Raw genomic sequence first — 10,965 nt, forward strand, 5'->3', positions numbered from 1 at the left:
ACGCTAGCAAGATCGTGAACAACGGGCACCGTATTACGAGTTTAATGATTGAGTGCCGAGAGCATATGTCCCACCACCAGTCAGATGAGTTCAAAGTCATTTCATTCCACAAGCGGCCACAAACCCTCTACCAATCATTATCCCGGTCAGAAATGGAAGGACTTTTTTGGTAAGGCAGAATAGTTTGACGGGGTTACCTACATATCCTGGGAAGGCTACAGAAGAACCATACCTACACTTGAGTGATTTCAACTTGATATGCGCACTCATCTCAAGTCAAGGATTTATCGCGGAAGAGGTAAAGATGGTGATCTTCCAGTTTAGCTTGAAAGATGCGGAAAATTAGTGGTTTCTATTGTTGTCATCAGCTAGTATTTTCACTTTGGGAGACTTGGCACAACAGTTTTAAGACGAGTATTATACTCCACAGAGAACCACAGAGGCCCGCAACAACATTCGAAACTTTCGCAGATCACTGGTGAAACTTTCTATGAATCATTCGAAAGGTTTAAACAATTGTTGAGGACTTGTCCGCATCATGGGATTGCCTTATGGGAATTGATAAAGGCATTCCATTATAGTCTCTCAAATGATGATGTTCGTGACCTCCAAGCCACAACAAATCGATCTTTTCTTGCAAATGATGAAACGAGGATTGGGGACATTTGGAGAGACATGCGAGTAATTCAAAGAGGCAGGGACAGTCGAACAGGATGTCAAAATGGTCAGTGGTAAAAGCAGTTGAAAGTCATGGGTCAGATGATATAATGGATAGACTGGAAAATAAGATGGATAGGTTGTTGGTTGCAGGTGTACAAGGAGCCGGAAATTTAGAAAAAACCATATCCTGTATGTGAAGATTGTGGGGAATTAGGACACGAGGTTGCGAGTTGTGGGGTTGTGCAAGATGAAGAAACTGAAGAAAAAAAGGTCAACTATGTGCAGGGTGAAAGGAAATACAATAATATGAACTCAAATACTTATCATCCGGGCCTTAGGAATCATCCAAGCTTCATCTATGGAAACCCGAACACACAACAGAACCCGAATTTTCAAGGAAGTTCTCAGAAGGCAGGTTATCAGTCGAACCAGAAACAATATGGTAATAGTTCAGGCAGTGGTCAGAGTAGGTACAATCAGAGAAATTCTGGAGGTTACAATAAGGGCAATCAAAAGAGTTAACAGCAGGGACAAGGAAATTCTTTGGGAAATAAAGAGGAGTCACTTAAGGATGTGATGGAGCTATTGAAGCAAATGAAGGCGGATCAAGAGACTCAGAATAAGGCATTGAATCAGAGGTTGGAGCTTCAAGAGAAGGCAAATGCTGTGAGAGATAAACAAGTGAGTCAACTGGCTGAAGAAATAGCAAGCCTAAAGCGAAATCCATCCAAATTACCCGGTGACACTTTGAAGAATCCTAGCCACTAAAATAACAGTTCTTCAAGTGGGAAGAATACCCACATTAACCAGGTAAGTACCCTTAGGAATGGTAAGGTTTATGATAACGGGGTAAATCCACCATCCTCCTTTGTTGAAGGAATGGTGGAAGATTTGGGGGAGAATGGGAACAGTGATGATGAGGTGGAAACTGCACCAATAAATACACCGAAAAAATCTATTAATAAAAAATTAAATGAATCAGTAAAGGAAAAAAGAAACATTAAACGCCAAGGAGACGGATCCCACGGGTAAAACCGTTCCATTTCCTCGGGCATTGGTGAATCCCGCAACATCATCAGTGAAAAAGAGGGGCCCACAACAGGAGGAAATCTGGGGAGTCTTTAAATAAGTAAAAATTAATTTAGCCCTCATTGATGTTATTAAACAAGTCCCCGCATATGCTAAGTATTTGAAGGACTTGTGTACTCAAAAACAAACTCATAAGATGCCCAAACAGGTCGATTTAACGGCTAATGTGAGTTCGGTATTAACGGGAATCCTCCCACCAAGCTACAAGACCGGGGAACGCCGATAATACTCGTTCAAGTGGGAGATTTTAAAATGACGAGGGCGTTACTGGATCTTGGAGCCGGGTGAGTATTCTCCAGGAAGCTTATATGACCAATATGATTTTGGTCCACTTACGAAAGCTGACACCAACATGGTGTTGGCCGATTTGACACTTAAGCTTCCTAGGGGAATTGTTACTGATGTAATTGTTATTATCGAGGATTTTTATTACCCTGTTGACTTTCTGGTTCTAGACAATGTCACAGTTGACCTAAAACGGCAACTGAACGTGATTCTCGGTAGGCCCTTTATGGCAACTTCAAATGCTTTAATAAACTGTAGAACCGGGGTAGTTGACATGGCTTTTGGGAATAAAAATCTATGGTTAAATGTTTTTTCAAACATCTCTAACCCTATGGTGAGTGATGAATGTTTCGCAGCTGAAATCATTGACGGGTTGAACCCTTAGGAAAATGAGGAAGATGCCACAGAGGAGTGTGTTATTTTTTGCAGGTCAGCAGTAGATCATTCGCATCAGTTAAAGGAAGAGGAAATAGCAGTTGAAGTGTATGCTGCAAGTATTGGGAAACTACCATGGTCTCAACAGGTGGAGAAACTACCGGACACTATTGACTCCGAATTGAGACCTTCACTTGAGAGTCCTCCAGTAGTTGAGTTGAAAGAACTCCCAAAACACCTCAAATATGTGTTTTGGGGAGAAAATGATATGTTACCCGCCATCATTGCCTCAAATTTAGAAGAAGATCAAGAAAGGGCATTGATGGTAGTGCTGAAAGAATATAAGGCTGCACTTGGGTGGACGATAACAGACTTGAGGGGAATTATTCCGTCTATCATGATGCATAAGATTATCAAGGATCCCGAGGTGAAACCCGCACATGATGCACAAAGACGGTTAAATTCGAACATGCGGGATGTTGTGAAGAAAGAATTCTTGAGATGGTTGGACGCGGGAATTATTTTCCCGATTTCGTATAGTACTTGGGTGAGTCCAACACAAACGGTTCCGAAGAAAGTGGGTATTCAGATAACCCGTAATGAGAGAGGTGAAGAAATTGCTACCTGACCGGTAACCGGGTGGCGAATTTGTGATGATTACCGGAAGTTGAATGCCGCGACATTCAAAGATCATTTTCCTTTACCGTTCATTGACCAAATCATCGATATTATCAAGTCAAAAATTTTATTGCTTTTTAGATGGCTACTCGGGGTACAATCAAATTGCTATTCACCCCAATGACCAACACTGTCAGGTCCCACTTTTATGGTCGATTCGGCTCGGATCTTTAATCAATCATGTCATAACTCACACAAAATTAATCGTGTTGACAAGAGAGTTAATGACGGGTTACTATATTTAGAAAGATGACCGTTTGTTAAAGGCGGAATCAATAACAAACATACGGTTGCAATGAATATTCAAAGATAGAAGACACACACAGGATTCACTCAAAAGATTTCCATTTATATAATGTTAGTCATACAAAAGGAGTAATCGATTTAAGGTTTATAAGGAATCCTCGGACAGCCGTTACACACACAAAATATTCTCAATTAATGTGTCGTGTGTATTCTGTCTCTCTCGGCGACGTGCCCTAATTATTCTATTTATAGGCCTACCAACCTAAGACAGCTGTTATTCCTTCTAGAAACCCTATCCGATAGTACATATTCAAATTACATATTCAAAAATAAAACTAAGTGTAAAACAAGTCTTCCGGGTAGGCTTTTCATTAAACTTCAGTCTCCGAGTACGCAGTGTACTCGGCCTTCCTTCAGACTTGGTAAACATAGAAGTGTACTCGGTATCAGTTTCCGGGTAGACTTTACTTAAAGAATATTTTACCAAGTAAAATATTCACCGAGTAGACTTCAATCTTCTTGGACTTATCAAACTTTGCCCGACAAATCCTTACGAGCAACCTTGTTCTTCTATGGTCCTGTTCGGCTCATTGTCATTGAATAACTTATTGATAAGGCGTACTCGAGAATACATACCTTACTTGAGCAGAACCTTACTCGATATAACTTAGAGATATTCCATTAACTCATCAAGTATACTCGGATCATAATTATTAAAGAATACCTTGCCCGGTCTTCCAATTACTTGGCTTCTTGGACTTGGTTGACCATACCTTACTCGGAAGAGTAAAATACTTGGTCTTGAAGAACAATCCTGCTTGACAAAGTGAACCTTGCTCGGATATGCCAAATCAATGATCCTTACTCGGAAAATCAATAAAAAGCATACCTTGCTCGGATATCCACTTAAGAAGTCTATTTGAAGTAAACCTTGCCCGGGAGGCAAAATCTCGTACTTGGCTAAGTAAAAGCTTACTCGAAGGTCCAAGGTGTGCTCGGATTCAATACTTAGCAGTTTCTGAGGAGGTTGAGAAGATTCCAATCTTCCATATTCTTCGTTTTCGGTCAAATCTCCTCATTTGGGTCAAATTCTTGACCCAACAATCTCCCCCTAGATTGGAACACCTCAGCTGACCCAAAACACTCTATGGTTACATACACTTAGCAAAATACACATCAAATTAAAAGTCAAATTTCATAATCAAATTACATAAGCAAAAGTTGCATAAGCAAATTCTAAACATTCTTCAATTTAGCCAAAGATGCTTGTTTAGGCATGGAAAGTCCAATTTTTTCTGCTCTCTCAAGAATCCCAGCAACTCTGATTGCATACCACTTGTAGGCCTTTGCCTTTCCTTGGAATCAGAGAGATGCAGTGCTGCAAGCACATTCAATTGCCATAGATTGAATTTTCTGAAGTCAATCTTAGAGAAGATCTTCACAATCTCTCCATTTTCCATCATAACATTCAGATGTTCAGTCCTGGAATCACAGAATATTCCACTTGGCATAAAATTGTGGTTGACAGAAGGATTTTTGCCTTTTGCAACAACCTTGTCAGCGGTTTTATCCATCTTCAAGTGCATATGCATTAGTTTTTCCTGAGTATCCACAGATATCTTCCTTTTCTTTGTTTTGCTTTGTTTTGGAAGCAAGGATGTTGTCTGTTTGCAGAATTCCTCTACATTGAATTTCCCTTTCACTGTCATCCTTGATAGATCATCCATCTTTTTGGAAATTCCATTGTTCTTACCAACCAGAGACTGAGCGGCTCCCTTCTTCAAGTTCAGCTGTTGTCCTTTCATTTTCTTGAAGTTGCTCAAAATCTCTTTTTTTGTCATTAATTTTACATATTCAAAAGGAATTTCATTCTTAATCAAAAATTTTGGTTTACCACCATATTTGCTTAAGAATTTTTGAATTTTCACTTCTTGTTCCAAATCATCTTTTAATTTCAAACCTTTTAGTTCATTGTCTTGAGTATTCTTTTCTTTGCATAAAGCCTTTGAAATCATGTCAATGACAGTGTCTAGTTTCTCTTTCACTTTTGTCTCGGGTTCTTCTTTTTTAATCAACTTGAGTAGAGATACTAGCACACCATTTGGAATTTCTTTATCATTTAAGCAGTTGTCAATTACTTCTTGTGGGACTTCTCTCTATTTATTTATCACTACATCATACTCATTCATGATCATCTTCAAACCATCAACATTTTCAACACTTACAGCATCAGCCATAACCACATCATTATCATTTATATTCTCCCCCTGTTTTGGGGCAGCTGAGGTCTTCTCAACCTCCTGCACCAGGGTTCGAATCATCATTTCAGCCTCAGCTAACTTTCTCAATAATATTTCATTTTCATCTGTTAGTTCTTCATTCTTCCTACTCAATACAACATTCTCACCCCTAACCTCCTCAACTTGTCTTTTCAACTCATCATTTTCCAACATCAACTCAGCATTTCTTTGGAACATATCCACCTGTGGACTTGTAGGGTTTGATGTAGTAAATGGTTCAAAATCAGGTGGGTTTGTGGTGGGTGTTTGAGTTGGGCTAGAAATGACTGGATCTGATTGGTTTGGGCTATGTGTAGGTGATGTCTGTGGTGGTGATAATTGAGGTGTGGAAGTTTCAGGTTGGTCTAGGGTAAGGGTTTGAGGTGATGATTGATGTGGTGGGGTTGGTGGTGGTGAGTGTGGTAGTATAGGGATAGGTTGTTCAAGTTCTTCTCTTTGCTCCCCCTGTTCAGGTGCCATAATCTCCATCTCCAGACCATCTCCACCTTTATTGCCATCAACATCATCATCAGAATCTCCTTCATCACTGTCATCATCACCCCCTTCTTCCTTTTCTGAGCTCAGCTCAGGCACAGGCATTATAGCCAGATCATGGTTTAACAACCAAGGTAAAATTTCAAAAGGAACATTTGCATTAAAGTTATTAGAGACACCTGGATTTTTTATTCTCTTGTAAGCATCAGGATTTTGCAGTTTATGTGTGACTCCAATTGTTGGTAAATCTTGTAATGTGCTGTTGAATATGATCTGCAGGAATCTTGGGTACTGTAAAATCTTTTTCTTTCTGGTTTCTTCAGATTCCCCACTAACCCCTCAAATATCATCTTGGAAAAATTAAATGGCAGATCAAAGATTGTACCAACAGTGGCATTTGCTAGATCATGACTCATCAGAGTCCATGATCCCTTCCTCGGAGCAAATCCATGAATAATGTGGTGAATCAGAAATCTGTACAGCATTGGAAATAAACCTTTCTGAAACTGTCCTTCATGGACATTTCCTTGATACCACATTGTTTCTTTAAAAATCTTCAATAAGTGCTTTGTATTGAAGTTTATGTGATTGTGATCATCGTCATTCAGTCTTAAACACCTTCTTATCATCCTTTCAGTGATCTGAATCTCCTGTCTGGCCACGGTTGCTTCTATTCGTTTTCCATTCACATCGTCAACGAGCTCTGCTGATCTCCAGAAATCCAAGGAGTGATTTCTGTAAATAATTGGGCTTTCAGTGAGTGCAAAGCTGATGTTTGACCGCGCCATCCATAATATCATTCGAGCCATCGGTTCATTCTCTGGTGTCACATGTAGTAACGCGCACATATTGTGCTTTGGCTCAAAAATATACTTCAGTTCGTTGTCTGCCATATCTGTAATACATAAACAAACACATTCAAAGTGAAATTAGACATAAAGTTTAATACTTTAGACAATTTCAGTGTATAAAAATGAAGAAGATAGGGAGAAATCTTCAAGAACCTGCTCTTCGACAAATTTATAACCTAAACACCTAAACAAAGTTTTAGTACTCGAATACATAATCAAGTCACATTACAATCTAATCGTGATTAGAAAACATAATATTTAATGCATACCGAGTCGGAATTAGAAGGCTGACAAAAATTAGGGTTTGGACTAATGTTGAATCGATAAGTCGGTTATGTTTCTTAGTGAGGAAGGATTTGCAGTGGAAGGAGAGAGAGATAGGGAAATAATGTTGAAAAATTTGCCTAAGTCCCTCTTTTATACTTATTTTGAAAGTGGGTTTTAAATGCTTTTTATCCTCTTGTGAATTATTAGCTGTCATCCAGTAACATTATCCACTTGGTATATCAAAAACATTTAATTTCATTTAAGATCATAAGACCTTACTCGAAGGCTTAATATATCGAAAGTCTACTCGGTCAACTTCCACTTACAAACCTTACTCGGTCAAACTTTACTTGGAATAATTTTCAATTTGGAATATACAAAGTTTGCCCGAATTCTTTTATTTTCAAACCATGCTCGATCAAGTAAATTAATTTAAAGTTAAGACATAATGAAGAAAGCTTACCCGAAATACTTGATTTCTTGAGATATTAATCACAAGGCAAATAATCAAATATAGTTATCAAATAAATATTCTCCCTAAGAATCAGTTAAGATCCTCACAAAGATTTCTCAAATTCAAATTAAAACTTATCTAGCAAGAACCCTAAAAAGAATCATAATCAATTTTATCATACTAACTAACATATGCAGGTAACACATTCATTCAAGTATGAATCTCTAAACAATTGTATCATACTGACTTACATTTTCAGGTAACACAATCATTCAAGTATGCTTGTATACATAGTGTGTTCGAGCACTCTTTCAAATGCAAAGTGTGTTCAGACAACAATCTTATGTAAAGTATACCCGAATAACTTTCATATAGTACAAAGTGTGCTCGAAAGAAATTCTAGCAGACAGTGTACTCGGAAAGTTAAAGTTTTAAATTACCAAGTATATTGAAGGAACACAAGTGTACCCGAAATATAAAGTGTGCTCGGAAAACAAAGTTTGCCCGAAAACACTTGTAATTTCAAAGAAATTATAACCACAAATATCACAGAGCATGCTCGAAATGAAATTAAACACATAAACATTTAAGTGTGCTATAGTCTAAAATTTCATAGAGCTTGCATGAAAATCCTAAGTTAGCCCTGAGCTCGCTAGGATAAACACATTCAATCATCAGGTATGTCCTTACTCGAGGAAACTCAACATTTCAAACCATACCCGAAACATGACAAACTTAAACAGTAACATCTAAGCGTGCCCGGAAAGATTAACAAGCCTTTCCTAACAACATATTCACACAAAGCTTACTCGGTGTACTTACTCAAGTTCACAAAGTTTGCTTGGAAACACAATCAGCATATAACATGCATAGCTTACTCGAAACTAGCATATAACATGCATAGCTTGCTCGAAACAAGAATTTCTTGTTAAAAGACAGCTATTTCAACACATACTCATCTCAAGACTTCAAGCTTACTCCGGAAAATGAGTGCAACAGTGTACTCTACCCGAAAAGTGTAAACACTTCAAAGTATGCTCGAAAATCATAAAGTTAGTCAGAAATGACTAAGCTTACTCGGAAAGGTTGAGATTTTTCAAACCTTACCCGAAACAACATATTCACACATAATCAAGTCAAAAAAATGACTAAGCTTATTCGGAAAGGTTGAAAACTGTCAAACCTTACCCGAAACAACATATTCACACATAGACAACTGTTTTGTACTCGGAAAGGTTAAACCTTACCTGAAAATACATATTCAAACAGTTTGTGCTCGAGAAGGTTATAAATCATCAAACCTTACTCGAACTTACATATTCACACATAATCAACTGTTTTGTACTCGGAAAGGTTAAACCTTACCCGAAAATACATATTCAAACAGTTTGTGCTCGAGAAGGTTATAAATCATCAAACCTTACTCGAACTTACATATTCAACCTATTTTAGGCAAAATGTGTAACGATTCCGACGAAACCCAGTATACCCTAACCATTAGATAATAGTTACGTCATATTTAATGTCGGATACATGAATTACCATAGTAATTATACGAGAATACAGGGTTCACTGTATGGATTGTACGTGATTATATAATTCATCGTATTGAATATGCGATCAATCGATCGATAGTTATTGAAACCCGAACGAATCTAGGGTTCAATTATAGACGAGATATATGATATGTAGTGATTTTACGAAGCATTAATGCTTCGGGATAAGTAAAGTATGGCACAGAAAAAGAATTTCGATTTAATGTACGTCGGTACGTTAAACGAAACCTTTAATACCAAACCGAGCAAGAGATGATCGATCAAGCCGAAAAAGATGCGGGATAACTAATGATATGATGTTTTAAGTTAATAAATGTCATGGTTTAAGTTTTTAAAGCTTTTAAATCGGTTTTATATAAATTTCATTTTTAAGCCGAAAAACGACCGTTTTAGCCTCGTTTTAAGCTGAATTAAACATTTAACGGAAAAACGAACTGAACCAGATTATCCAAAACATTATCCGGATTGCGGAAATCCAATTGTGTGGCTAGAATTGAAAGAGGTGGGTCCCACCCCACCCCCCTCATTTCCGATCGGACATAATGGGTATTATCCCATTCCTTTCATTTTTTTTCTAAGCAACATGGCATCAATCTCCATCTTCCTTCCACAATATCAACTAAAAACCGACAATTGGAGCAAGAAAACCGAGGTAAAAACCGAGATAATTACGTGTTCATCTTCCTTTCTCGAGTTTATTTGCAAAAAAATGAGGTTTCAAAGATGAAAACCGATTCTTGCATGATCAAGTGATGTATACGGGTTATACAAGGGATCTTGGTCCAAGAAAGGAGTTAAACGAACCAAGAACGAATTTTTACGGTTTAAATCTTTGTTTTTGAATCATAACCGAAACTATAGTGTAAGAGGCTTGATCGTGAGTGTAACTTGCTTGGTGTTGTGGTATGTTGTTTGTAGGTTCTGTATTTAGTGGTAGATAAGGCGGAAAGACGAGTTTGTAGCTTGTAGTGGCGTAAAACGAAAGGTATATTCGGTTATGTTCGGTTTTGAAGTTTTTAGACAGATTGTTGGTCGTTTAGAGTTAGGTCATGAAATTTTACAGGGATGTTCTACACATAAAAATAAGAGTTCTGTGAATTTTTGGTAATTTTTGGATAAAGGATGAATATTTGGTGAATTTAATGCTCGGTTTTGGCCAAAAATGGTGAAAAATAGTTAAATATTATAAAAAATTCTGGAAAATTTCAAATAAACTTTTTATATCATGTATAAGTCACACACAAAATTTGAGGTCAGTTGGAGAAGTTTAAGTAGGCTTTTCGGTTAAACGAGTTCTAGGGTTTTCTAGCTCGGTTTTGGTGAAAATGGCATGTAAAAAGAGATTTTTGTTCTGGAAAAATTACAGGGGACTATGTGGATGGCAGGGGACATTTAGGAGAAATTTGGGATTTTTCTAAGATCGTTTGGTATTTACGACATATTTAGTGTTTAAATGGTGTATAAAAATAGATAAATAAATTTTAAATAAAACAATTAATTCTGGAAATATTTTTATAAAATTCCCCACTGTCAAAAAGTCTTTTTTGCAAAATTTCAAGATCCGAGATTAAACGGATAATTATTTGTGCTAATTATCAAACTTTTAAAGTTAAAACGCGTAAACCGGTGAAGTTCGCTTAAGCGAGCTGACTGGTGTATAAAAACCCTAAAAATGAACTATTTTCATGTAAATGAGTTTAACAAGTAAAAATAAATCATCCGAAAATAAT

At 37.4% G+C, this 10,965-nt stretch overlaps 1 non-coding gene across 1 annotated transcript; it reads right to left on the reverse strand.

Annotated features, from left to right (window-relative positions):
* Positions 1–442: 442 nt before the first annotated feature.
* Positions 443–545, reverse strand: LOC143621016 (small nucleolar RNA R71). Its single transcript, XR_013151440.1, has one exon. It is a non-coding gene; the product is annotated as a small nucleolar RNA R71 (small nucleolar RNA).
* Positions 546–10,965: the final 10,420 nt, after the last annotated feature.

This window comes from Bidens hawaiensis, unplaced genomic scaffold (genome assembly GCF_021521415.1).
Source record: "Bidens hawaiensis isolate Kalapana, Puna unplaced genomic scaffold, B.hawaiensis_p1.1 tig00002759_1, whole genome shotgun sequence".
In the NCBI taxonomy this organism is placed as follows: Eukaryota; Viridiplantae; Streptophyta; class Magnoliopsida; order Asterales; family Asteraceae; genus Bidens; species Bidens hawaiensis.